Source organism: Neomonachus schauinslandi, chromosome 8 (assembly GCF_002201575.2).
Source record: "Neomonachus schauinslandi chromosome 8, ASM220157v2, whole genome shotgun sequence".
Taxonomy (NCBI): Eukaryota; Metazoa; Chordata; class Mammalia; order Carnivora; family Phocidae; genus Neomonachus; species Neomonachus schauinslandi.
This window is the reverse complement of record NC_058410.1, coordinates 119,516,828-119,544,455: the sequence shown is the minus strand read 5'-3', so window position 1 is coordinate 119,544,455 and position 27,628 is coordinate 119,516,828. Positions and strand designations below refer to the sequence as shown.

The 27,628-nt window shown below is 39.6% G+C and overlaps 1 protein-coding gene across 1 annotated transcript in view; it reads left to right on the top strand.

The window, feature by feature from the left end:
- Positions 1-3,465: 3,465 nt before the first annotated feature.
- The window catches only part of EXOC2 (exocyst complex component 2), a 274,184-nt gene continuing 250,021 nt past the window's right edge, over positions 3,466-27,628 (top strand). The window contains exon 1 of the mRNA XM_044917676.1: positions 3,466-3,549. The gene's annotated coding sequence lies outside the window, so the exon portion shown is untranslated. The remainder of the gene's footprint in view (positions 3,550-27,628) is intronic.

Below are 27,628 nucleotides of genomic sequence, written 5' to 3'. Positions count from 1 at the left end.
ATAGGTTTGTAATTCAGCACATATAGATATTTGAGTTGTAATAAGTATAAGTTGTTTTTGGTCTATGATAATGACTATCTTGGCTGGATTCCCCCAGAAGCCGACTCTGAGATATGGTTTCAAGGACTAGTATTTAATTTGGGAGATGATACCAGGAAACACAGAAAGGAAGTGGGAAAGTCAGGAGGGAAAGGGAAGGAAGCCAATAAAATGTGTGTTGTGAAGGCATTCCTGAGGGCACTGGCACTCTGTCTCAAGGGAGGTTCTGGAATATGCTGGATAACATGCCTTTGAGCTAACCTAGGATTGAGGCAGCTGCATACACCAACTCCTTGCCTATCTTTGGCTGAAGCCTGCATCTGGGCCAATGAATTTTCCAGTGTTTCCAGGATGCCCTGTGTCCAGGAAGAAAGCCCTGAGGCCAAAAGGGTATGCGTTCCAGGAAAGTAGCCTTCAGAGAGCAAAGGGGACAGCAGAGATATGGGTAGAGCCTCTGCGAATGTCTACCCCCTGCACGCTGTGTTGTATTCACTTTGTTCTGTCACCGATTCCTCATGCTGATGTCAAGTCATACCCACACCAGAAGTACTGATAGGCTGAGCTTTGGGCTCCTGTTACAGTTGGTCCTGAGGCCACAGTGATTCCGTTAGCTTCCTCCTTTATCACCTATTCTAGAATCCCCTCAGCCTCATCTAGCACTTCTGCTGGCCTATGTTGCTTGCTTGATGAAGTGATCCAGACCTCTGGACCTGCGGGGTCTGAGCCCATTGCCAGGCCCTTGTTAGGCCAGAGCTGCCACGTTGCCCATTTACTGTTATCACCATGCATGGAAAAGATGCCCAGTGAGCGCCCTGAGTTCTAGAAAAAATATTCCCTGTTCCTATTTCCTCCTGATCATAAGGATCACTTTTTGTTGCCTAAATGAGGAACCCAAATGAGGAGAGGCCTTTATATTTAATGAAACCGTCTATTTCCTGGCAGAGTATCCTCTCCTACCACAGGAGCCAGGACTTTATCAGACACGCAGCACCATATGTTGGTATTAGGTTCAAAATGTGCATTCCATAGCACAGCATCTCAACACTGAAAAATGTTATCTCCAAGATGGAGCCTTAGCTTGCCTTTAAGAGGCCATTCTAATGTTCTCTCAGGGTGGCAGCTTCTGGGTATGTGATGTATGGTAGAATTAGTAGATCTTGTATTGTCCTCTTTGTCATACCTCTTTCACTCTTAAGGGTGTTCCTGGTCCTAGGTGTTACAATGGGAAATCCCATTATGATAAATAAGACACGGTGAGTAACTGGATAGTGATGCTTGTCAGGGCTCTGCAGGCAGGGAAGACAAACCAAAACCCAGGATATGTATCTGGGTCTGAATACATCAACTTGCCAAGTGATTGCACTTGGCCTCTGCAGCTGGAGGGAGTGGATGCACTATCTGGATCTGCCTCGTGTCTGGGTAGCTCTGTGCCTGCTACCACGGCTATACCATTCATAGGCCCACTGTATAAACACCGGGGTGGCCCAGGACAGAGGGTGATCAAATCATCCTGGATATTCTGAGCGCCTCTGCTGTGGATGTTCTCTGGCGGGCATTCACGTGAGACGTACAAATCGGCCAAAGATGAAGTCTGTGTGAGGCACATGTCTGAGTTCTTAGAGGGAGAGATGGCAAAAAGCTTCTCCATGGTTGTGCGTCTGCCTTACAGCTACCCTCTTTTCCATTTAGCTGCAACTGGTTACTTAAACAGGTCTCATACTTTTGAGAATTTCTAGACCAAAAGCAGACAGCATACTCATAATCATGTATAGTCCCAATGGCAGGCCAGCTCTTTCAAGAACTTTGTCCCTATGCTCAGCTCCACTCTGATAGCAAACACAGGCTCCTGTATGCCTCAGGTCAGCAGAGAGCCTGCCTGCTTAGAGCCACTTGGGAGAATCCCTTCTAAGCTTTGAAGAGGTGTCTGATCTCAATTGTTTGGGGGCTCTCTTTATAATGTGGAGTGCCTTTAGTGTGACTACATATTGTCCAAACAGGGACATTTGGGCAGGGGCACTCTTGTTAGGTCAGGATAACAGAAAAAAAAAAAAAAAAAACCAGAGTTCTCTCATGCAGAGTGGGACATATGATCAGTTACCTGACACCTTTGATAGTCTAAGTGGCCAATTCCAGGACAGCCAGAACAATCCCTCTAAATACCCTGTCACATAAGTTTAAACTCCGTGGTCCTCCATAACATTTCTTTGTAGAGACTTTCAACTCCTTTGTTCCCTGCTCCTTCTGCCCTGTAAAACTGAATCCTCAGTTACAACTAATTTTCTACTAATTCTCTACCTACACCAGAGCAGCCCAAACATACCCAAGTATGCTGACTGCTTTCATTTTAAATTTAGGACTACACATCCCAAGAGGGCTTTCAGCCCTGCCTGGAAATCTTGCCACATTTTCTTAGTAATTTGCTTCACAATATCCAAGACAAAGATTTCACCATTTCTCCTCAAACCTCCCATGCCTCCCATCCTCCATCTTCACGGATGATCTTTTTTTTTTTTTTTAAGATTTTATTTATTTATTTGACAGAGAGAGCGAGAGAGCACAAGCAGGGGGAACAGTAGAGGGAGAGGGAGAAGCAGGACTCCCACCAAGCAAGGAGCCCGATTCGGGGCTCAATCCCAGGACCCTGAGATCATGACCTGAGCCGAAGGCAGACGCTTTACCATCTGAGCCACCCAGATGCCCCTTCACGTATGATCTTAATGCATCTTTTGCTAATGAAGCAGAAGACACCACTTTCCCTCCATCTCCATCACTGTCTCTTCAGGGCAGACCAGTCATTTCTCGCCTAGACTGTTGCATTCTCTCCCTAAGTGACACTGTTTTTCCTCTTACCATGCCACATTTTATCCTCAGCCCAGCGAGATCCTGAAAGGAAGTGACTGCCTTTATTCACCTTTGTATATCTAATGCCCTGCACAGCGCCTAGCCGAGGGAGGTGTTCCCCAAATAAATCATCAACTCTTCAGTCTCCAGATTGTAGCCCGGCATTCTCCTCCACAATTTCCCAGGTCCTGTGATTTTCGTGCGTCACCTGGCCTCCCAGGGCCTACGTAGGAGCTACATCGACCTGACCCGATGCAGAGCCCACCAGAAACGGACCAAGTGTCATCCTGCGTCCTTCTTGAGGTGATCCGATGGCACCGCACAGACGCCGCAGGCGGCACTCCCCTTGGGGTCGCATCCCCCTCGCCCACCTCCACCTTAGCCCCACCCCACAACCCTCCAGCCAGCCCCACCAGCCACCCATCCCCCCGCAGCCCCAGCCCCAGCCCCAGTTCCAGCCCTACAGGAAGCCGGCCCCGCCCCTCCCAGAGCGCCTTGGCCCATCTAGGACTCGGTGCTCGACTACCCGGCGGATCGACGCCCTCGGCGCTCTCAGCGGGCGGAAGTGAAGGCGCTGGCGGTTGGGGCAGCAGCTGCCCGGGAGCTCTTCGCGAGAGTTGCGGGGAGCTTTGTCGTTGCGGGCCGTAGGGGGCGGCAGGCAGGCCTGAGGTATGTTTTGGAGCCTGGAGGTCCTGGCTGAGGGCCAGACTGGGGAGGCACGGACAGGCAGGACGGCGGGCGCCGGCGGCTGGCCTCGCTCCCGGAGAGGCGGGTGGAAGTGGTCCGTCAGCGCCGGTGTCAACCTCCTGCACCGCTCTCCAGTTCCTGGAGGAGGAAGGCGCGGCGCGGTTCCTGTCCCCACCTCCGCGCCCTCCCTGGGCACCTGCTAGAGGCCCAGAGTCCCAAAGTCCCCCATCCCTGCGCCGGGCGTGGGCCTCCAGAGCACTGACCCTCGACGGGTTGGTTGTAGTTGGCGTCGCACGGCCCCTTGCGCCCTGCGTAGTTGTCACTGTGCCAGGTGTTAAGAATTTATTCGCGAAGAGCGAATGTGAGGCATGTTTTGCTTAGGTTTGCATCAGATTATGGAGTTATACTTAGCATTGCCTACCTGCCTTTATTCACTCTTCTAAGCGTTTACATTTACTGACTGGTTTACTCCTCACAAGAGGTAGATGCTCTATATTATTACCATTTTACAGATGGGGAAACGGAAGCCCAGGGTGGTTATGTAACTAGCCTGTAGTTACTCAGTTTTTTTCCTCTGAGACCATGCACTGAAGCTCTACAGCCTGCACTACCCAAACACGGTGTCATCTCTCATTTAAGCCTGGTGATGCTTAACTTGGTATCACAAGATTTTGTAAATAGACACTAACTAAATTTCCAAGAAACAGTTCTTGAAAAGCTTGTCTTTAAATGGACATAAGCTATTCTTAATCGGTAAAAGTCAATCATAGTAATAAGTATGAGAAAGTTTCTTTTTTAAAGAATCTGAGTGAACTGACAAGAACTTTTAAAAATACTTAAGAATCAGCCACACCTTAATTAAATCGTTTGGATGCACTATATTGAAAAGCTAGTTCTAACTAAGGTTATGTGGCTCAGTCTCCTAATACATAATAATATTTTATTTATAAAAGTCAGTATATTCTGGCCAGGCTTTGTGTAACTGACTCCACTAACAAAGAAACTGAAAGTCAAAAGTTTCCTGAGTATCATCTGTGTGTTAAAAGATGTTGACTCAAAGGGTGATAATAGAAAGAGGATGATGTGTGCTTACTACTCAAATGTTCTCTTCTGTTTATGTAGGAACTTAATTTAAGCAGAGAAGCAGAGGATCTCCCAGTGTAATTGGAATAACTCTTGGAAGTTTCAGAAATTTCTTTTTTTCATGTCAAACATTTAATTTTCTGACTGAATATAATTGTGAACTATCACCTTTTGAAAAGATGATTATTAACCTGCTTAGTTAAATTTTCATTCATTCCTCTAATATTTGAGAGCCTGTTATGTATGAATCTTATGGGAAATGAAATTGGTACTCAAAAAGTTTTGCAAAGGCAGTCTTCTAATAAAGGACTTGGGATAATTTCTAGTGTCAGGGAGTGGCAGGATTAGGCCATGGTATAAGAAATGCTGGTTATCTATATAATTAGTCTTTTAATTACTTTTTCACGCATTATCGAATTTATTCATCTTTATGTAGCCAGGATCCTAGTACAGTACCTACCACATTGCAGGAGCATAAATGTTTATTGAAAAGATGAGTTTTGGGCCAATGTTGAGTAGAGAGGATTTTGAAATTGACTGGTATGGGAAATAACATTGATCACTCTGCTGAGCAGTATGCTAGAATGTTTGATTGTTCTCAGTTGGTGAGGAATATGTTCATGGATCTCCTGGAGTGCCTGGTGAAATTGCATGGTAGTAGTGTTGTTATTATCACATGGTTCAGTGTATGTTTATGTTATTTTAAAATAATTATTCTTGATACACAAAAACTTAAAGTAATTGTAGAGAAATATGACTCTTGAAGCTGTGGACACACCCATAGTCATCTTTGGCTCTCAGTTTGAAAATTAGGGAGTCAAAAGGTTTTGTGGCTTAGGAGTGAAAGCAATCACATACTGGTCTGTGAGCTACCACTCACCTGCTTCATAGCATGGGCTTAGCCTCTTTGGTCTTCAGTTTCCTTTTTCTTGTAGTCAGGGAATATATAAAACTAGATTATCTGTAAGAGCTCTTCCTGGTTTGAAATTTTCCAGCTTAGTGAATCCTATAACCAGTTAGCACTGTGTTGTCTTAAGGACTGTATGTATTATTGGTATTTACATAATCTGTCAAAAGGCTAAGTTCTGGCTGGACAGAGGTTAGTCTCGGTCATTTTTGTATCTCCCAATTTTAGCATATGACTGACACACACATTAGAAATAAAATATTAGGCAAGATTCGGAAGGGGCATTTTTGCTCTCTCAATTAAAGAATAGCTAAGAACTAAACTATAATATTGAGTGTAAGTATAGCAGGAATTCAGAGAAGGGAAGGATTTGTTGGGGTTAGACAGAAGTCAGACCTTGATGGGGAGGATGTGGCCCTTCATAGGGAAGGCACAGGAATATCTGGGTGGTACACCAAAAACAAAGGCCCATAGGCTGGTAAGTAAGTGCGTTTTGGATTATAGAGTGCCTTGAAGGTAAGGCAGAGGAGTTTGGAACTGATTTATCATGCATTTTTTCCCCCCAGGAAAATTGTATTAGGCTTGCTCAAAAGCTTCATGAACATTCTTTAACTTAATACTGTTGGTAATATTTAAGACTGGGGTACATCCCAGTCTTAATTTCTGGTTTTGATTTTAATAATTCCTTCTACTTACTGTTTCCTTCTTAAAATAAGTCTTGGTGTCAGTAGTGGAAAGAAGAGTGGACACTGGGATTTGGGAAACCTGGAATTTAATTAGAATGTAAGCTGCATAAGGTGGATCCAAGTGAGCACCTAGAGTGGTGCCTGGCACAAAGTTAGCATTCAATAATCATTGTGCAACGATGAATGAATTCTCCCTTTGCTACTTGCTGGCTGTGCTGTTCTTGGCAAGGTTGGCTCATAGTTTCATCTGTAAGATTTGATGATTGTTAAAGGCCTTTTCCACTTATAAAGTTATGTGATATTGGAGGGTAGATGATTTTAAATTTCAGTGTATTATAATTTTACCGAAAGACAAAACAAGACTAAAAGCCAGGAGTATTTGGTTTTAGTTTAATTTTAATGAAAGCCCCATGTGATTGACATGATGCGTATCTGAATAAATGAGGGTCTCAGCGGGAATCAGAATTCATGCCAGATGGTTCAAATAAGGAGGTTTTAATAAAGAGACTACTTGCAGAGGTGTGGGCAGGGTTAGGGAACAAATAAGGGGTAGTGAGGCCCAAAGAGAAACTGACAAGTAAAAGGAACAAAAGGACAAACTACAGTGTGCTGAGAGCTGGAGCCACAGCAGAGAGGTATGGCTATTGCCAGAGATGTGCTTGGGAGTGGGGGAGCAGGACTGAAGTGCCCCCACCTGAAACTAGTCCACTTCTGAAATCCAAAGCTCAGATCTCCCACTCCTTGCTTAGTGTCTTATTCAATTACCTCCATTACACCTACTCTTTTACCTCATCTTTGGTCACTCTCATATCAGAATGCTCAGTTGTATCATTATCCTTCTGTAGCATTTGGTGGCAAATTCTCAGCCCTTGACCATTTCAGCTCTTTACCTTCTCTAGTGCTTGAACTGAGCTGCTGAAAGCAGCAGGGGAAAATCTAGCATCTAGATTTGTACTCCTGTAGATCCATGATCACCATTCTCAACTGGCCATCAAAGAATTTTCTAGAGTTTTCCGTGTCAGTTCATCCTTCTGTCCTCTGCAGAATCTATTTTAAGCATTTCCTATTCTCAAAGCTCTCATCCTTTCACATAATCTATACTCTTAGCAGATAATCTTGCCACCTAATTCACAACGAATAGAACTATCAGTGGAGAATCCCATGCTCTTTCTTCCAAAAAACCTTTCCTCTTTCTCCAGTTACAGTGAAAGAGATTGCATTTACCCTAAGACAGATCTCTGTACCCCATCCACTCTTGCCTTTGAGAGCAGTTGCCAAAGGCTCATTCTTGTCAGCCTTTAAACATGCCTAGAGACAGACAACAATAAAGCAAAATAGAAAAATAATAACAGTACAAAAGTAGCATCCTCCTTTGATTTCACATTCCTCTGTTAAAATTTCTCTTTCTTTCCCAGGCAGATTTCTTAAATAGTTATTTATACTCAATTTCTCACTTATCCCACTGCTTTCTGGTTTCAGTACCCATCACTCTCCTGAAGGTCAGGGTCATCCCTGACCTTGTCACAAAATCTTGTTCCCATCATTTCCCCTGTATAGTGCTTGGGACATAGCAAGTCCTTAATAAATACTCCTTTTGACAGAACAATCTGAGGGTTACCTATTCCAAATTCTAATTTATCTATCTCTTTAACGAGGAATCCAGCAGTGTCACCTTTTGAGGTGCTGGGTGACCAATCTCTATATATATCCCAAACCTTCTTGATGGACTAAACAAAGATAGAAATCAATTTTATTTGATAATGACTTCGTCAGTATTGTCCACATGATCTTTCTGAAAAAACAAACAAAAACACCAGGACACTTTTTTTTTTTTCCTGAAAAAATTATGTTTTATAAAATATCAAGAACTAAAGTTTTGTTCACCCAATGTAGATCTAATAAAGAGGAAATGATAAGGGACATGGGTACAGTTGGCAATAGATTGATGAATGAATGATGCTGTGCTTTTACATGAACTACTGTTCCTTCTTCCATTAAGTGGTGCTTCTTCTTTGAAATTTTTGTTTTTGTTTGTGTTTTTGGAGGGTGGTAGAAGAGGGGGTGGATTTGCACTGGCTTGTTTCATTTTCAGTATGTCATCAATGTCTGGTGGCATGAGTTAGAGAACCAGCCACCTTTAGACCTAAGTAGTGAAGCTTTAGCTTGAATTGTAGTGAAGGTCATTGTCCTCAATGAAGTCTTAGCCTGCTAAGGCAGGAGATTTTATAGTTTCTGGGAAATAAAGGAGTAGACTTTTAATTAACTCTTCTAATTAAGATGAAATCCGGTGCTCGTTTTAGGAGATTAGCTGGGAACTCAAGTATTTATGTAACAGGTCAGTTATGTGGGAGCTCTAGAGTGCCAAATCGTCAGGCTTTTCCCCTATATACTATCTAGCTTCCAGTATTCTTTCCTAGTCACTTCATGTACATCCCCTTCCCTTTAATCCCAAACATTATAGCAGGAGTGAAGATATTTTTCATATATATGTGTGTGTGTGTGTATACATGTATATATAGTGCCATTTATCTGTTGTATTTTTTAAATTATTCTTTATTCCCAAATGAATTAAAGCATAAAAACTTATGTTTTCACTTAAAAACATAGTGTATTTAAATTATATTTTGTTTGTAGGAGTGATGAAGGAAAGAATTCTAAAGCAAGAGCTGGGAAAATAGGGATGCTTTATCTGTTCGTTCAGTCCTTCCTTTCTGCAGATGTCCCTTCTGAGACCAGTGATTCTTAGCACAATTTATACTCTATACATCCTTTCAGATTCGTGCATGATTATATTTTTTTGACCATGGTTTTGAGATGCAGGAGAGAGATGATTAATTTAGAAAGCTAGATGGAAGAGTTCATGACCCTGTCTCTGAGACTTGTCCCACCCTGTGCCCTTAGATGGTAAAATGTGTGGCTGTGCTGAGATAACTTGACCTTGACCCTGCACAGGAAAAGTAGAGTCTGAGTTTACAGAAAACTGAAGGAAATAAATTACCATTCTTTAAAATCCTTTTCCAATATCTCTAGGAGATCCCTCTGGGGTTAGCTCAGCCCAGCCCCAAGAGGCAAGTCTATTCTAGGATAGGTTGAAGATGACTCAAGGAGGATGTGGTGAATTCTACATTTGCTTCTGTTGCTGGGTGGCCTGAGAGTCTAGTTGAGTGTAATTTTATTGTTGAAACTCTCTAGGCATCTCTGCAATGAGATTTTTCTGGGATCCTTTGGATCCATGATGGCTCTGGACAGGATAAGTCTATCTAGTGCTTCTCAAATGTTAATGTGCAGAGAATTGGCTCAAATGTAGGTGGGGTTGGGTTGGGGTCTTGAGATTCTGTATTTCTGATTTGTTCTCTGGTGATGCTAACTTGAGTAGCATGGGGAGGGGTGGAGTTTGGGAGGTTTTTTTTTTTTAATTGTTGCTATTATTTGTTTGCGGAAAATTTTCACTTTTTTTGGACTGATCTAAGAAAATAGTGCTTTAACATCAGGCTTTCCTTGGCCTATTTGGTGAAGGTTCTCCAAGTCTTCAGTGAATCAGAATTTATGTTATTCCAACTCCTGGTCTTATCCCTTTAGCTGACCTGACAGGGTAAGATTACTTGGTTTCTTCACATTTCTTTTTTTTTTTTTTTTAAAGATTTTTTATTTATTTATTTGAGAGAGAGAATGAGATAGAGAGCATGAGAGGGGGGAGGGTCAGAGGGAGAAGCAGAGTCCCTGCTGAGCAGGGAGCCCGATGTGGGACTCGATCCCGGGACTCCAGGATCATGACCTGAGCCGAAAGCAGTCGCTTAACCAACTGAGCCACCTAGGTGCCCGGTTTCTTCACATTTCTTGTTAGCTATTAAAATCAGCAAAATTCTTCTTTAATAAGTAGTAAAAAAAAATTTGGTTAATCATTCTAAAGCTACTTTTGTGTTTCCATTTTTCTGTTTCTTTTTTCCTAATATCACTGCTACTAGTTATTTCTTAATGTATTTTTAGTCTGAAGCTTTGTAAAAAATAATTTTCCATCTTTTATTCTACCAATAAGTATTTTGGGAAATTAAAGATTGCATCACAATGAAATATGGGAAAATTATAAAATTAAATTTTTCTGACCTCTGTTGCAGAAACACTGTAAATTCATTTTGTGTGCTTCATTAAAGGAAAAGAGGCAGACGGGTTAAAACTAATATAATATAAATCTAAAAGAAAATGCACTTATTTAAGTATATATTATAAATTATAAGAAAATGTGGCCTTTCCTCTTTATTTTAATGAAATGCTTTTATAATGGTAATTTTCTCTTTTGACCTGTGATGGATAGGAGGTTAATTGATGTTAAATGCGTGCTTTGTTAATCCTTCATCAGCTACTAAATTGATATGGGGGAGTACAGGTCAGGGATACACAAGGCCACGGCCAGCTTGTTTTCTCAGGGAGGTTTTTCCCTTTCTCCAAACCACATATCAAGCAGTCCAGCTGTATGTAGAGGAGATTCGCCACTCTCCCCTCCCCCTCTTTCCTTCTCTCTTTTCTCACCCCCTTCAACCTTCCCCCCTCCTTTTCCCCTCTGTGCTGCAGAGTGACAGCTTGTAGATGTTGCGTGCGAGGAGTTCAGCTGGCGCTGTGTGGTCTGAGTGTGTGGTCTCCACTCAGTCGAGAGGCTGCTAACAGGGTGGATGAGAGAGAGCAAGACTGTTTACTTTAATTTATTTCGGATGCCGGAATTGTGCCCAGAGTTTCTCCTAAGCTTGATTCCATAGCTAGCAGCTTCAATCCCTCCCAGCTGTGGTGCAGTCTCAACTCTGCGCCTGTCCTCTCCCAACAGGCACTTTCCATAGCATCTGCCTATTTAATCCCTTGTGGCTCAGAAATGTTAATAGCACTGCTGAGTGCTGTGATTATATTGCTTTCACTATGTCAAGATATATGGCCTTGTAGAAGTTTCTTTTGAGGTCGAGCTAGAGAAGTAAAGCAGAAATTTTAAGATAAGTGACAAAGTTGATGTACTTTTAGAAATTGGGAAAGCTATTATACAAAATTTGGGTCGAATTAGTCCAACTGTGCTCATGTAAAAGAATCTGGGAGTTTTGTGACAGCCTGTCATGTTTAACCATTTTAATAAAATTAACCAATTTAAGCTGACGGTTGATACCTTGACCCTTTTTGAAAATCTACATTGATTTTGGCATGCCTGTTTACTGTAGTTATTATATTTGTCAGCAGTGATACTGGTTTATTTCATAATAAAGATTTGACAGGTTGAGACAAGTGAAACTTTTTATGCAATAGTATAAATTTAGGACAATTTTTTTTCTAATTCTTTCATTATAAATAAATTAGTAGTGTCTTGATTTTATTCCTCTCTTACTTCTGAACGTTATTGTTGAGATGGTCAAGTATTTTGTCATTTAAGTAAACACTAGACTGTTAATATCACTTGCGATTTTGCATTGTTTAGCTTCTTTATTTCCCCATCTTCCCCACAGTCCTGCTGGAATGGAGCTGGTATTATTGATGTATTGTCCAGGACTGGAAAGTCTAGGCCACTGATGTTTTCCAGAGGGGTTAATATATGTAGCTTATTGTTCAACAACTTTCCTTGTTATTTTTAACCCTGAATTTCAGTAAATGAACTCAGTTTCCATCACTGGGAGGGTAAAGTCTTCCCTGCTCCCTGGCACCCTTTCAGTCCTGGCCAAGGCCAAGGTCTTCTTTAGTCTCCTTTGGTCTTAAATCAGAAGACTTTAGGAAATTAGGTAGTGTCAAATGCTTTTTTTTTTTCTTTTTAATGCTATCATCCTGTATTTCCTCTTGTGTCCATTTTTGGGGGGTTCTATTCTATGTTTGCAGTAAAAATGGTAATCTAATTCTCCCAAGAATTCTGAAGCAAAATTACTGTATTTACAAAGTTGTGCAACCATCACTTCTATCTAATCCTGGAACATTTTCCTCCAAAAGGAAATCTTGAGCCCACTATCAATCCCTTTCCATTACCCCTCCTCTAGCTACCACTTATCTACTTTGTCTTTATGGGTTTACTTATTCTGAATTTTTATATAAATACAATCATATTATGTAACTTTTTATGTTGATTATGGCAAAATATGTGCATAGTGTCAGTCATTACCCTATGTCTTTCACCTGACAAGAGAAAATTCTATATATACAGAAAGAAAACATTGGTAAGTGATGGGTATAGTCAAGTAAACATTATAAAAAGAATTGAGCTTATGTTTCAGAAACTCAGAAATATTCAATAGAAGCTGTGAAATGCTCTAGGCTTATATTTGATAGAAATGCCATGTGTGTGTATTATCTGTCAGTCACCCAGCCATTCTTTGTAGCAGTCAGTCATGCAGGGACCTATTCCCAACCTGTCTTGAACTGACCAATGTCATTGCTAACTGGCTTTTGAAATTTGATCTAGAACTCTAAAAGGATAAATCCTGATTGAGCCAAATCCCTCTATTCCTGTCTTTGCTTTTATCGGGCTAAATCCTCCAGGAATGAACCCTGAACAGGAAAAGGAGCAGGGTTCTGTTCTATGTAACTGAAGTGGCAATTGGCCTCAACACCAGTTGATTCTCTTTCAAGGGCAGAGAAACAGTGTCTTTCGAGCTACAATACTTTGGCAGCATTTTTAAAATAGCATTTTTAAATGGGTCTTTGTTGAATACAAGTTCATCCTTTTTTTTTTTTTTTTTGAAGATTTTATTTATTTATTTGACAGAGCACAAGCAAAGGGAGTGGCAGGGAGAGGGAGAAGCAGTCTCCCCGCGAGCAGGGGGCTCGATGCCGGCTTTGACCCCAGGACCCCGGGATCATGACCTGAGCCGAAGGCAGACGCTTAATCGACTGAGCCACCCAGGCTCCCCCAAGTTCATCTTTAAATCTAAGACAAAAATTACTCTTCATTTGGATTTTTCATTATTTAGAATCGAAAAGTGGAATCTTTTTATATATTTTCAGTTCTGCCCTTCTTTCTTATGTGTGGATTTTGACAATTGAAAAATCAAACTTAAGTCAGTTTTGGCCTTTATTTTATAGAAATAAAAGATGGTTGAAAAATAAGTATTTTTTCGGGGCGCCTGGGTAGCTCAGTTTGTTAAGCATCTGCCTTCGGCTCAGGTCATGATCCCAGGGTCCTGGGATCGAGTCTCACATCAGGCTCCCTGCTCTGCAGGAAACCTGCTTCTCCCTCTCCCACTCCCCCTGCTTATGTTCCCTCTCTCGCTGTGTCTCTGTCAAATAAATAAATAACATCTTTAAAAAAAAATAAGTTTTTTTCTAAAGCAAAGAATTATGAGAGGTCCAACTAATTTTGATTTAGACGTTAAAAATATTTTTCGGAAAAGGACACATATTAAAGATTTTGCCCTACGTATTAGAATTTCTGATTTTCAGGTAATTCTTTATGGAAGAGGTAATAGAATATCAAGCTTTTTGCCTTTGGGGCCTTACATTTAGAGGCCATGTTTGAACTTGACCTAGTGTCACCCAGAGGGGACCCATAGAAGACGAGTTGTTCTGCTGAGATCTTTGTGGTTAATTTGGATTACTCTGATTTTTTTCTGTGGCATGAACAAATAACTTGTCTTTGTAGTTAGCACTTTCGTATAGAGTATTAAGAGGAGTTGTCACAGGTTGATTGAGTAAACTTTTAGGATGTAGTTAGGAGACGCAATTTCTGTAGTAGTTTTTGGTGATTACTATGGCACAGATTTATTGGTTTATATTTGATCTTAGCCTAAAAAATAGATTTACTGATTTTAAAAAATAGTATATGGGACATGGTACAGAATGAAGGCATGGTGTTTATCTTGCAGTGGGACAGATCAAGCTGACATCCATCTCAAAGACCACATCTCAGTGGTTTCTCATAGCTGGAATTCCACATGGCCCAAGGTTTGCTGCTGTACTTGAAGAGCCAAAAGAAGAGAGTTGCCAGTGAGCCCATGTGTTCCCAGGTCTGTTCAGCCCAGCCACTGTTTTACTGAGTGTCTCTTTTGTTCTGGCCCTAGGCTAGGTATTAGGAGTAAAGAAAAGAACATGAGGCAGTCCTAGCCAACCCCATTGAGGACAGTTCTTTATCAGGGACCTTGGTACAGTAATTCTTTTTTCCTTTTTTTTTTCTTTTAATGTAGGGAATATTATTTGTTATCCCTTTCCTAAGAAAATCAATGTATAAGAGAAATGAACAGGTCCAGGATTGCGAAGAGGAAACGTTATGTGGTCAGTATTCCTAAGGAAGCGGTGTACTGCCTTGTATCCCCATCCGTAAGGGCCACTCCATACCATGCTCTGGAATTGGCCTTTCTGTGTCTAAGGCTTACTGCATTTCTAAAAAACTTGTATACATGCTCACTGCCACAGGGAAAGCAATATAAAAATGTAGAAAACATGTGATTTCCCTGACCCATCTACCCTCTCCAGTCTCATTCTCCCAAAAATGCTGACCTCTGGTGTCTATTCATCTCAGACTTTCTCCATATTCATACAAGCATATATACTTGTACAAAGGTAGGCTTTGTCTTTCTTTTTTTTTCTAATAGCATTGGTTAGATCAAGATTCTAACACATCAACTCTAATAATTTTTTTAAGTGGGGGGCAGAGGAAGAGAGAGTCTTAAGCAGTCCACACTATGGGTGGACACAAGGCTTGATCCCATGACCCTGAGATCACGAACTGAGCTGAAATTAAGAGTTGGAAGGCTAATTTTCTGAGCCACCCAGGCGCCTCTCAACTGTAACAATTTTTGAGACAACATAGAAAAAATGAATTCAGGTGGGGTAGAAAGTCCATCGTAGAGATACAAACTAAAATATTTAGGATGATATGATATGTTTAGGGTTTGCTTTAAAATACTGGCTCAAAAACAACATAAAAATGTGTTGGGAACATGGAGGTTCATTATGCTAATCTCTTCTTTTATGTATGTTTAAAATTTTCATAATAATAGGTTAAAAAAAATCACATGGAGAGTTAGATTAGCATAGAGCTAAGGCTGGTTTTGAATCTCAACTCTACTACTTACCAGCTGTGACTTTGGACAAACTGTTTAATCTCTGATGACACTACCACTATTAATAAAACCAGTTAGCATTTTAGAATACTTCCAGAAACTTTTTCTATATATTTTAAAATCATAATTTATATAAAAATTATATAATAATACATATTTATAAGTGTGTAACATACATTTAAAAATAATTACATATTTTTATTTGCAAAAGCTGAAAATGTTCATATAAATATCCAGCTGAGAGTGTGGATTTCCACTGGATACATTACATGAAACAAGAGCCTGTCACTTCTTGCCAGATTGGGGGGCCTTTTCTCAGCCTTGGATGTATTTTCAATGAAGCTGATAACTTTCTGAGCAACAGCCAGCTGAGATAGTCGACCTAGTTTCCCTAAATTTTGACCTGTAGCTTGTCCTTGGCCTTCGGGGAAGGAGTGATGGTAGTGTTAGTCTGGCGTTGTGCTGGAGGATGGCAGCCACCAAATATGGGTCCAGACCATAGACCTCCAGGTTTTGGATCACAGTTGCCTTTCTAATAGAAGCTCTCTGTGCTAGAGTGATGTCCCCTGGGTCGATTTTCCCTTTCGTCACAATAAGCTCCTGTCCAGGAAAGGTCACCTGATAAGCAGGTTGAAATTTTCCAAACATCTGGTCAGGAGACCGTCCCAAGGAAGGTTCATAATATATTATATACACATATGTACACAAAATGATTTTAAAATGTACAGAAAAAGTTCCTAGAAGTAAGTATTCTAAAATGCTAAAGGTTCCCTAAATACATACAGATTTATATATTTACATACATACATGTGTATGTCTCTTTTTAAAAACTGATTTGTTATAAGTATTCTCTTGCTCTGGCATGCTTTTCATATTTCACTTGCTGCATAATATTTCCTTGGATGGACCGTCACATTTTAGTTACATCATTTTCTAGTTGTTTGGGATGTTTCTATATTTTTTCCCTTTGTGGTAATAAATCATTGCAATTATGGGAGTCTTCATGCCTAATAATCCCCATGGTTTGGATTACTTTATTCATTGGTCACATTTCAAGAATATGTTTTAAGTTTCAACAAAATATTAGCAAACCACATTCAACAGTACATTAAAAGGATCATTAACCATGATCAAGTGGGATTTATTCCAGGATGTAAGGATAGCTCAGTATTCCCAAATCAATCAATGTGTTACCCCACATTAACAAAATGAAGGATAAAAAAACAAATATTTATCTAAATGGATGCAGAAAAAGCATTTGACAAAATCCAACATCTGTTCATGATAAAAACTCTCAACAAAGTGGGATTAGAGGGAATATACTTCAATATAATAAAGCCCTTATATGACAGTCCCATAGCTCACATTATACTCAATGGTGAAAAATTGAGAGCTTTTCCCCTAAGATCAGGAATGAGACAAGGATGTCCACCTCACCACTTTTATTCAACACAGTACTGGAAGTCTTAGCTACAGCAGTCAGACAAGAAAAAGAAATAAAAGGCATTCAGATTGGTAAGGAAGAAGTTCATCCATCACTATTCGCAGATGGCATGATACTATAAAAAAAATCCCTGAAGACGCCACCAAAAAACTGTTAGAATTAATAAATGAATTCAGTAAAGTTACAGGATACAAAATTAATATACAGAAATCTGTTGTTTCTATACACTAATAAGAAAGTAGCCAAAAAAAAATTAAGAAAACAATTCCATTTACAATTGTACCAAAAAGAATAAAATACCTAGGAATAAACTTAACAAAGGAAGTGAGAGACTATACTCTTGACACTAGAAAACATTGATGAAAGAAATTGGAAGACCGCACAGACATATTTAAAGACATAGCATGCTCACAGATTGGAAGACTTAATGTAAAAATGTCCGTACTACCTAAAGCAATCTACAGATTCAATGCAAGCCTATCAAAATACCAACAACATTTTTCACAGAACTGAAAAAGTAATAATAAAATTTATATGGAACTACAAAAGATCCCAAATAGTCAAAGCAATCTTGAGAAAGAAGAAAGCTGGAGGTATCACATCCCCAGTTTTCAAGACATACTATAAAACTATAATAATCAAAACAGTACGGTGTTGGCACAAAAATAAACACATAAATTAATGGAACAGAATGAAGAGCCCAGAAATAAGCCCATATTTATATGGTCAATTAATCTATGACCAAGGAGGCAAGAATATGCAATGGGGAAGAGAGTCTCTTCAACAAATGGTGCTGGGAAAACTGGACAGCTACATGCAAAAGAAAGAATGCTTTCTTACACCATATACAAGGATAAACTCAAAATGGATTAAAGACCTAAATGTGAGACCTAAAGCCATAAAACTCCTAGAATAAAACATAGGCATTAATCTCTTTGACATTGGCCTTAGGAACATTTTTCTAGATGTGTCTCCTCAGGCAAGGGAAACAAAGGTGACAATGAACTACTGGTACTACATCAAATATAAAGCTTGTGCACAGTAAAGGAAACCTTGAACAAAATGAAACGGCAACTTCGTGGGAGAAGATATTTGCAAATAATAAGGTGTTAATATCCAAAATATGTAAATAACTTCTATAACTCAACACCAAAAACCCAATTAATGCGATTAAAAAATGGGCAGAGGACCTGAACAGATATTTTTCCAAAGAAGACCTACATATGGCCAACAGACTCACGAAAAGATGTTCAGCATCACTAATTGTCAGGTAAATGCAAATCAAAACCACAGAGATAGCACCTTTTACCTGTGAGAATGACTAAAATAAAAAAAGATAAGAAATAAGCGTTGGTGAGGATGTGGAGAAAAAGAAACTGTTGTGCACTGTTTGTAGGATTGTAAGTTGGTATAGCAATTGTGGAAAACAGTATGGAGGTTCTTCAAAAAATTAAAAAAAAAATAGAAATACAAAAAGAAAAAAGTAGAAATCCATATGATCCAGGAATTCCACTGCTGAGTATTTACCCAAAGAAAATGAAAACACTAATTTGTGAGGATATTTGCACTGCTATGTTTATTGCACGATTATTTACAATAGCTAAGATATGCGAGCAACCTAAATGTTCACCGTTGGATGAATGGATAAAGAAGTAGTATATTTAGTCAATGGAATATTATTCAGCCATAAGAAGGATGAGATCTTGCCATTTGTGACAACATGGATGGGCCTAGAGGTATTATGCTAAGTGAAATAAGACAGAGAAAAAAATAGAATATGATTTCACTTATGTATGGAATCTAAAAAACAAAACAAATGAACAAAAAGCAGAAACAGACGCATAAATACAGAGAACAAACTGATGGGTGCCAGAGGGGAGGGGGAAGGGAGGGGTGGGTAAACCTGGTGAAGGGAAGTGAAAAGTACAGAATTCTAATTGTAGAATGAGTAAGTCACAGCATGAATGGTACAGTGTAGGGAATATATTCAATGGTATTGTAATAGCATTGTATGGCAAAAGATGGTAGCTACACCTGTGGTGATCATAGCATAAAGTATAGAGTTGTTGAATTAATATGTTGGGCAGAAAAAGAATATGGGGTGCCTGGGTGGCTCAGTTGTTAAGCGTCTGCCTTCAGCTCAGGTCATGATCCCAGGGTCCTGGGATCGATCCCCTCATCGGGCTCTCTGCTCAGCAGCAAGCCTGCTTCTCCCTCCCCCACTCCCCCTGCTTGTGTTCCCTCTTTTGCTGTGTCTCTCTCTGTCAAATAAATAAATAAAATCTAAAAAAAAAAAAAAAAGGGGGAGAGAGAGAGAATATGTTCCAAGTCAAAAGAAGCATTTGTAAGACTTTGACACATTTTACCAAATTGTTTTCCAGTGGTTTATATTGGAATGTTTGTATTTACGTTGGAATGGTTTGTATTGCTGCCAGCAGTGCATAGGAGCACTACCCAGATTCGGTGGACAGTCATGACTGTCTTAAATACTTTTCATTAATAGTCCAACAGTGGAATCTCTTGTAATTTGCATTTCTGTGAGGTTGAATTTTTTTCCCATATATTTATTGGTTGCATTTCCTCCATTGTGAATTTTCTTTCTTATGCCTTTCTCTATTTTTTTGAGTCTTAATGTTTTCTTACTGATTTTGTGAGATGTGTTTATAATAAAGCTATTCATGTTTTATTTCGAGTATTTTCTCTAATTTACTGTTTGGCTTTTAAATTTGGTTGTCTCATTTATTAACCTATAGAAGGTGTACATTTCTATGTGGTGTGTTCACTGTTGGGATTCTTCCATCAACTCCAAACTTAGTCTTCCTTTGCCCAAAGCTGTAATATGCATTTACTCTTATGTTATCCTAGGTTTATTGGCTTAATCAAAATTATATTCAACTCTCTAAATAACCAAAATTCTTTAACTCTATACATATTTGAAGTAATGTAAGCAAGAAAATTATGCTTTGGACTGTATCTATGGGGATTGGAATTAATATGTTAAAGAGGCAAGAAAATATAGTAATTGTTTAGAATATTAAGCCTGGTATTGGGCTCTCCTGAGTATGTATCATAAACAGTATTTGGAATTTTTTCATCAGATTGTGAGGTACAGTGCTGTGGCTTTAAAGAAATAGTTTACCCATTTGCTGTGGAGTTGATACACCCTGGTTCTTGAGACTTAATCTTTGTTTACAGTTGCCGTATTGTATTCAGCCCTCTCCTTCCTGCTTCTTGGGGCTTTCTTACCCAAATTATGTGGCAAGACTCTATAATTTTCTCTTTTCTCTGTTAATAACATCTTCAGTCTTAAAATAGATTAAGGTCATCCTCCTGTAAAGTTTCACATCCAATCTTCAACATGGCAACAAATTTAATGACTTACCCAGCCTCCAAATTCAATTAAAGTTGTTTTTTTACCTATGCAGAGGAGCAATACTGTGTCATTTTTATATTGGGCTTTAATGTTTGCAGAGATTTTTGACATACTTGGTTTCATTTAATCCTCTCAGTGTACCTGTGAAGCTAGCTATTATCCCCATTTTATAGGTGATAAAACTAAGAGTTTAAAGGGACCTGAATAAATGAATATATGTCTTTTGACTCCTAGTTAGGTGGCTTTTCTACTGATTTTGTATCTTTCCCAGATGAACAAATTGGTTTGTCTGGTTAAATAGTTGTCTAATGACACCAGTGTTGTTTACCCTGTATAAGTCAATTTGCTTTGTATTGATGAAAATTTTGGTGTCCTTAATGCCAGTCAGCATCTCTTAGTGCATATCCACACTGCAGAGCTGGGCTGAGAGGTCAGCTTGTTAGCACTTGTGAAAAGTATTCTTTTTGGTGCCTTTTTCTTTTTTTTTTTTAGTAGGCTCCATGCTGGGAGCTTGAACTCACGACCCTGAGATTAAGACCTGAGCTGATAGCAAGAGTCAGACGTTTATTGGACTGCACCACCCAGGCGCCCTGGTGCCATTTTCATATATGAAGGATATCTGTGTGTGTGTGTGTGTGTGTGTGTGTGTGTGTGTGTGTGTATGATGCAGACACAGTCACTAGAGCCAATTGCCTAGGTGTGAATCCTGCTCTTTCAGTTATTAGTTGCGGGGTGTTGGACAAAGTATACCCCTCACAGGGGAGTTGTGAAGATTAAAAGCTATTACATGGTAAAATAATAATAAAAAAAATAAAAAATAAAAAAATAAAAGCTATTACATGGAAAGAACATAGTAAGCATTCAATAGATATAACTGTTGTTACTATTATTAATTGATGTTTGCTTCTTATCTAAGACATGTTGTGTTATCTGTTAATTAATGGCTAGCTACATCCTTTACTGATGTTATTTGTGTTGTCTCTTATATTGTAAAATACCTTAAAGGCAAGAGCCATATTTGTTCCTAAATGTACACCTTAAATGCTAACCGTCCATTACACGTGAAAACTTCAACCCTCTAATTAAGTAGTCAAGATCCCCGTAGAGTGTAATGTGGGAAATTGCAGAACCCTTCATCCTCAGGGTCACCAGGAGCACCTGTCCTCTCCACAGAGTCAGTTTGGAAGCAGTGGGTGATAATGGCACCCATCTCTGTTAGAACGAATAAAGCATTTCTTCATGTACTCTGCAAGAGTCAGAGGTCAGTAATGTTGCATTCTCCTGTCACTAATCTGTCTTGGATAAATGACATAAAAGCATTACTATGGCCAGATTCCCTTTAGCACTTAGAGTTAAGGAATTTCTAAATATTCTTTGCTTCCTTTCCTCCTTCCTGCTAGCCTGAGACTCTTGGGTGAAAGGGAGGATTGGCATTTACTCATAGTAGCCCAGAAAAGATTGAAAATGTAGATTTTATTGTTATTCAGGTATGGTGAGGCCAACATGAGGAGAAAAGGTAGCTCTTGAAAAGACAGGGACGCCTGAGTAGCTCAGTTGGTTAAGCATCCTACTCTTGACTTAGTTCAGGTCTTGATCCTCGGGGGTCACGAGTTTGAGCCCCGCAGTGGGCTCCACACTGGGCATGGAGCCTACATTAAAAGAAAGGAAAAAAAGACAGTTTGTTATTCACAGTCCCTAAGAGGAGGGGACATACCATGCTGGGCAGGGTAGGGCAAGCCAGGGTTGGGGAATGTACTAGGGTTGGTCAGAAGGCAGAAGGTGTAAGAATGGGCCAGAGCCTTTATTATGGTTTTCTCTGGAAGGAACAGGCAAGCACAATAGGCAAGCTGAGCAAGTTTAGGATTGGATTGATTTTGGCAGGCTCTGCTTTATGCAGTGGTCCTTAGTTGTCTGGTGTCTGGCCTTGGGGTGTTTAGGACAGGGGGGTGTTGTCCTGGACTGCAGGAGCCTGATGAAGGGTGGGTGTGGACTCTGGATTGGTTGGCTTGTGTAGCAGGGGTATGCTCCTGGCAGGTTGTTGGCTATCTCTAGGAATTAGTTAACTCTCAGAGGGGCAGTTCCTTTCCTCGTCTGCAACACCCCAAAATGCCAAAGCATTATAAAATACAGAAAATAAAAAAAAAAAACATGATTAATACATGGACTAGGACTTTGTATCACAGCTTCAGGATTTAGTAGCAGAGGAGAGCAGAGATCAGTAGGGCAGTGATCCTTATCACCGATGAGAAGAGGCATAAATCTGACCTAGAAAAGAGTATTAGAGAAAGCATTTGATAGCTAACCCCCTTCTCTTCCCAGTTATTTTTGAAGTTACTATTGTGTTTTGGAGATACTCTTTCTTCTGTTTACCACAGTCCAAATTCATTTTCACTGTTAAGCTTTGAGAAGTGTTCACAGTCCACATTTTGTACAAGATAATTTTTTTACAGAGTGTGTGAACTCTTAAGAGGAAAATGGCCCATAGGCTAGCTAACTGAAAGAATAAATAAATAAATCACTTTTAAGGCTAAACAAATTCCTTGTATATATATATATTTTTTACCAAATTATATGAAGAAAGGAAGTAATCATGATAAGTCTTTGTCGTTTAGTTAGAATCACCTGTTCTGTAATTATTGTGGCAATAAAAAACTCATTTTGATCTTAGAGTTATTGATCTAGGTATAATGACTCAAATTTGGCTGATTGCATGTGAATTATGACCAATTTGGCATTTTTGCATAATTTCTAGTTTGGAGTTTGATAGTTCTGTTAGTCTTTGAACCTAGCATAGCAATATAAAATTTGATTAGAAACAAATGACAGTTCGGGGTGTCTGGCTGACTCATTTGAAAGAACATGTGACTTTTGATCTTGGGGTCTTGAGTTAGGAGCCCCACGTTGGGTGTAGAGATTACTAAAAAAACAAAAACCAAAAAACGATAGTTCTGTTTCCTATTTTTGGATCAAGGAGGTAGCAGATAACCACTCATGAGCTTTTGTATATATACTTTTTGGTCATTATTTGACATCAGCACTTGTCTGGAGCCTAGAGGGCTACCACAGATATCAAAGTGAAAACCTGTCACAGTTAAATCTTCCCTCTGAGTTGGTTTCTTAGTATTTTAATAGATAGGGATCCAGAAAGGGAGAGTCAGAATAAGTAGGGATTAGAGCCTGGGGATGTGGGGTGATCAGTAGTCAGGGTTTCTTCCTGTGGCTCAGGTAAGTGTAAATAAGACATAATGTTAAAGAAGATCATGGTGGTGATCCTGGGAGTTTGAGGGGCAGGAGGAGTGGGAATCTTGTCAGGGGTATGCTGAGATCCAGGCCTCACTCTTGCTCTTCCAAGGTGATGCAGAGGCTTTGGAAGAGGGGTCTTATCCTGAGCACCCAGATCTCTGGCCTCCAGTCTAATCCCTGGAGCGGTGGTCCTCAACTGGGGGTGGCCCTCTCCCCTTCCCTGGGGACATTTGGCATTGTCTGGAGCTATATTTTAATCATTGCAATTGGGGTTGTGGTGCTGTTAGGTAGTGCAAAGAGCCCAGATATGCTGTTAAGCATCCTGCTCTGTACAGGACTTCCATCATTACAAAGAATGACCCTGTGCAAACCATGACTAGTGCCACAGTTAAGAAATCCTGCCTGGAGGATCACAAGAAATTCTGGGTTGTTCCTGACCTAGTGGAGATGTGGAGGGCAGCTAGGACACATGGAGCTCCTGGACACCATTCTGACTTCTTTTATGGAGGAATGCTTAAGAACTGAAGTGAACAAAAACTAGGACAGGAGTAGAATTGGAGAGAGTGATTGTCATCCAGGAGCAGTGCAGCAGATTAGAAGCAACAAATTAGAAGGAGAGGAAATAGATTCATCAGAGACTGGCACCCTGCTTTTAATAATCAGTAAGAGTCTGACATCAATTGAGATGACTATAAAAAGCAAGCTCATAAAACACTGCAGCTTGAAATAATAACCCAGGAACATGTACAAAACAGTCTTTAATGATCCTGATAATGGCTGTGAATGATTCCTTAAGTTAAATTATGTTCCATATGCTATTATAACACAAATTTAGACAAGTTTAGAAAGATTCCTGCCAAAATAGTTACAAGTTATATATATATTTCCATCTCAGAATTGAGTTACAGCAAACTGTTGCTCCCCAAATTGGAGAGATATAGGCAGGAACAGAGATTCACAACTTAACCAGAGCAGAAGTCCGGGAGCAGACATTTCTGTGGGAACCAGTACCAGTTGCTGATGGACATCCTGTCCATCTTTCTTTTTTTTTTTTTTAGATTTTTTCTTTTTATTTGTTTATTTGAGAGAGAGAATGAGATAGAGCATGAGAGGGGGGAGGGTCAGAGGGAGAAGCAGACTCCCTGCTGAGCAGGGAGCCCGATGCGGGACTCGATCCCGGGACTCCAGGATCATGACCTGAGCCGAAGGCAGTCGCCTAACCAACTGAGCCACCCAGGCGTCCCTCCTGTCCATCTTTCAACAAAAACTTACAAGGACATACTTAAAGACAAAAAACACAGTTCTTTTGCATCAGAACCAAACTAAGCATCAGAACCAAACTAAGATATGGTAGGGATGTTGGAATTATTGAACCAGGAATTTGAAACAACTGTCATTAATATGCTAAGGGCTATAAATGGAAAAAGTGGGTAACATGCAAGAACAGATGAGAAATGTAAGCAGAAAGAAACTTTAAGAAAGTATCAAAAGGAAATAGAAATAAAACACACTGTAACAGAAATGAAAAATCCCTTTGATGGGCTTGTCAGTAAACTGAATATAGCTGAGAAAAGAATCAGTGAGCCTAAAGAAATGTCAATAACTGAAATAACAGAGAGAAAACTGAATAAAATTGAATATCCAAGAAATGTGGGACAGTTACAAAAGGTATAACATATAACGGAAATATCAGAAGGAGAAGGAGAGGAAGGAACAGAAAAAATATTTGAAGTAATAGCTGAGAATTTCCTATAAGTAATGATAGATCCCAAACCACAGATCAGAAAATTCACAGAATAGTAAGCAGACAAATAACACAAAATCTACACTTAAATATATATTCAAACTGCAGAAAAATCAAAGAGAAAATAGTGAAGGAAGCCGGGGGTGGGGGAAATTACCTAGAAAGGAACAAAGATAAATATTACATGGTACTTCTCTTCAGAAACCATGCAAGCAAGCAAGGAAAAACTATCAACCTAGAGTTCTGTATGCAGTGAAGTTAACCTTCAGAAGTGAAGGAGAAATAAAGACTTTCTCAGACAAACAAAATTGAGGAAATTTTTCACCAGATTATGTTAAATGTTAAAAGAAGTTAAAATGTTAAAGAAGTTTTTTTCAGAGAGAAGGGAAATGATATACATCAGGAACTCAGATGTACATAAACGAAAAATGTTAGAGAATAAATGAAGGGCCTTCTCGTTTCCTTCTCCTGTGATACTGTGCCATGTCCAATACCCAGAACCCCTATCCATGCTGAATAATGCAGGTATAGAGCATGGTGGATTGTTGGCTTAATAAAGAAAGAGTAGAAGACTTGCTTTCTTGTCCCACAGCTGCAGCTTCTGCATTTGAAAATACCAGAGTAGACATAATGGGTTCTCTGACTTATGGAAAGGAAGAATCTATTCCAAAGACTTTAGGCAAAACTGGGTGGCTCAGTCGTTGAGCGTCTGCCTTCGGCTCAGGTCGTGGTCCCAGGGTCCTGGGATCGAGCCCCGCATCGGGCTCCGGGCTCAGCGGCAAGCCTGCTTCTCCCTCTCCCAGTCCCTCTGCTTGTGTTCCCTCTCTTGCTGTGTCTCTCTCTGTCAAATAAATAAAATCTTTAAAAAAAACTATAAATAAATGAAAATATGATGAAAACCATCTTCCTCTCAGCTTTGTAAATGTTAACATACCATATGTCATGGAACAGAACAGATACAGTATTGTAATGACACTTAAGTTGTGGCTTCTTGAGACCAATCATTCAGAGATTAAAGAAAAAGGAATTATATTAAGTGTAGACAGAATGAGCTTTCCAGAAGCCAAAATTATTACAGCTTTTCATACTAGAAATGGAAAAGCCACTGAAGCATCCTATAAGTTTTTATTTCTAATAAAGTAAATATTAATGATATTAACCTAAAAAATAAAACTAACAGTTATTTTACCAGCAGAAATAGGTCTATTCGGGAATAGTAAGAGAACTGCAAGCATAGCTGTGCCCAGAGAACATGGACAAGGAAAGGAACTCTCTTTTAGAGAGGAAAAGGGAGAGTTGGTAGGCTGTTATAAACAAAAAGTCCATTGGGAGTAAACTGGGAGTGGAAGTATAGTGGCTTTTCATTGGCTGTCTCTCTTTGGGCTGTTGCTGGAAGAGAAGGAAAAATTTTCTTCCTCCTGCTGGGATAGTAAAATAGGCCCTTTTTTTCCTGTTAGGTCTGCAATTAACAGGAGTGGTAGGGCTTGAGAGCTCCCCCTGTCAGCCTCCTGAGTCCATTCTAAATGAGGTTTTCCTATTCTTAATGTTAATAATGGCTATAACCCACGTAAGTAAAGTCTTTTGGTATCTCTCCCCCTGCCCTCCACCTTTTTTTTTTTAAAAGAGTTCTTGAGATCAAAAAGTGAGAAAATCACTGTGGATTATGCCCAGCTGTGATTGGTTCATTTCTTGCTAGGATCTCATGAGGAGCCCTTGGTAGGGAATTTGAAGCACTTGTTTAAGTCCCTGAATGGGCCTAGGTTTGGGCTGTGGGGGACAAGGTGGGTGAGTCTCCATTTGTGCTGTGCATGAGGGCCTGTCTATGGAATGACTTGGAGCAATGACTGAGAATTTTCCAAAATTAATAATAGGCAACAAACCACAGACCCAGGAAGCTCAGAGAATACTCAAGCAGGACTTACACTAAAAAATCTATATCTAGTTATATTCAAACTGCAGAAAATTAAAAACAGTCTTGAAGTAGGCCAGAGGAAAAACACCTTACTTATGGGAAATCAAGAGTAAGAATTATATTGGATTTCTTTTCAGACACCATATAAGCAAGAAAAGAATGAATAAGAAGAGTGTAATATTTAAAGTGCTGAAAGAAAAAAATCAACATAGAATTCTGTGTACAAGCAAAATTATCAAATTATCCTTCAAAAGTGAATGAGAAATACTTAAAAATTGGAGGAATTTGTCTCCAGTAAGCCTACTTCTCAAGAAACATTAAAAGAAATTCCTCAGAAAGAAAGATGATAAAGGTCAGAAACTAGGATCTACATAAAGGAAGAAGAAATGAAGATAAAATACAATTTTTCTTATTCTTAATTGATCAAACAATTTGTTTAATAACAGGAACGAAATATTTGGTGATGATAGCTTATAGAGAATAGAAATTAATGACAACATGTTATAAAGTATAGGAAGGAGAAATTGGGAATACTCTATAAAAGGTCCTTCCACTAGCCATGAAGTACAGTGTTATTTGAAAGTCAACTTGGTTAGTTGTACATGTGTAATGCAAACTGTAGGGCAACCACTGAAAAACATTTAAGAAGTATGAT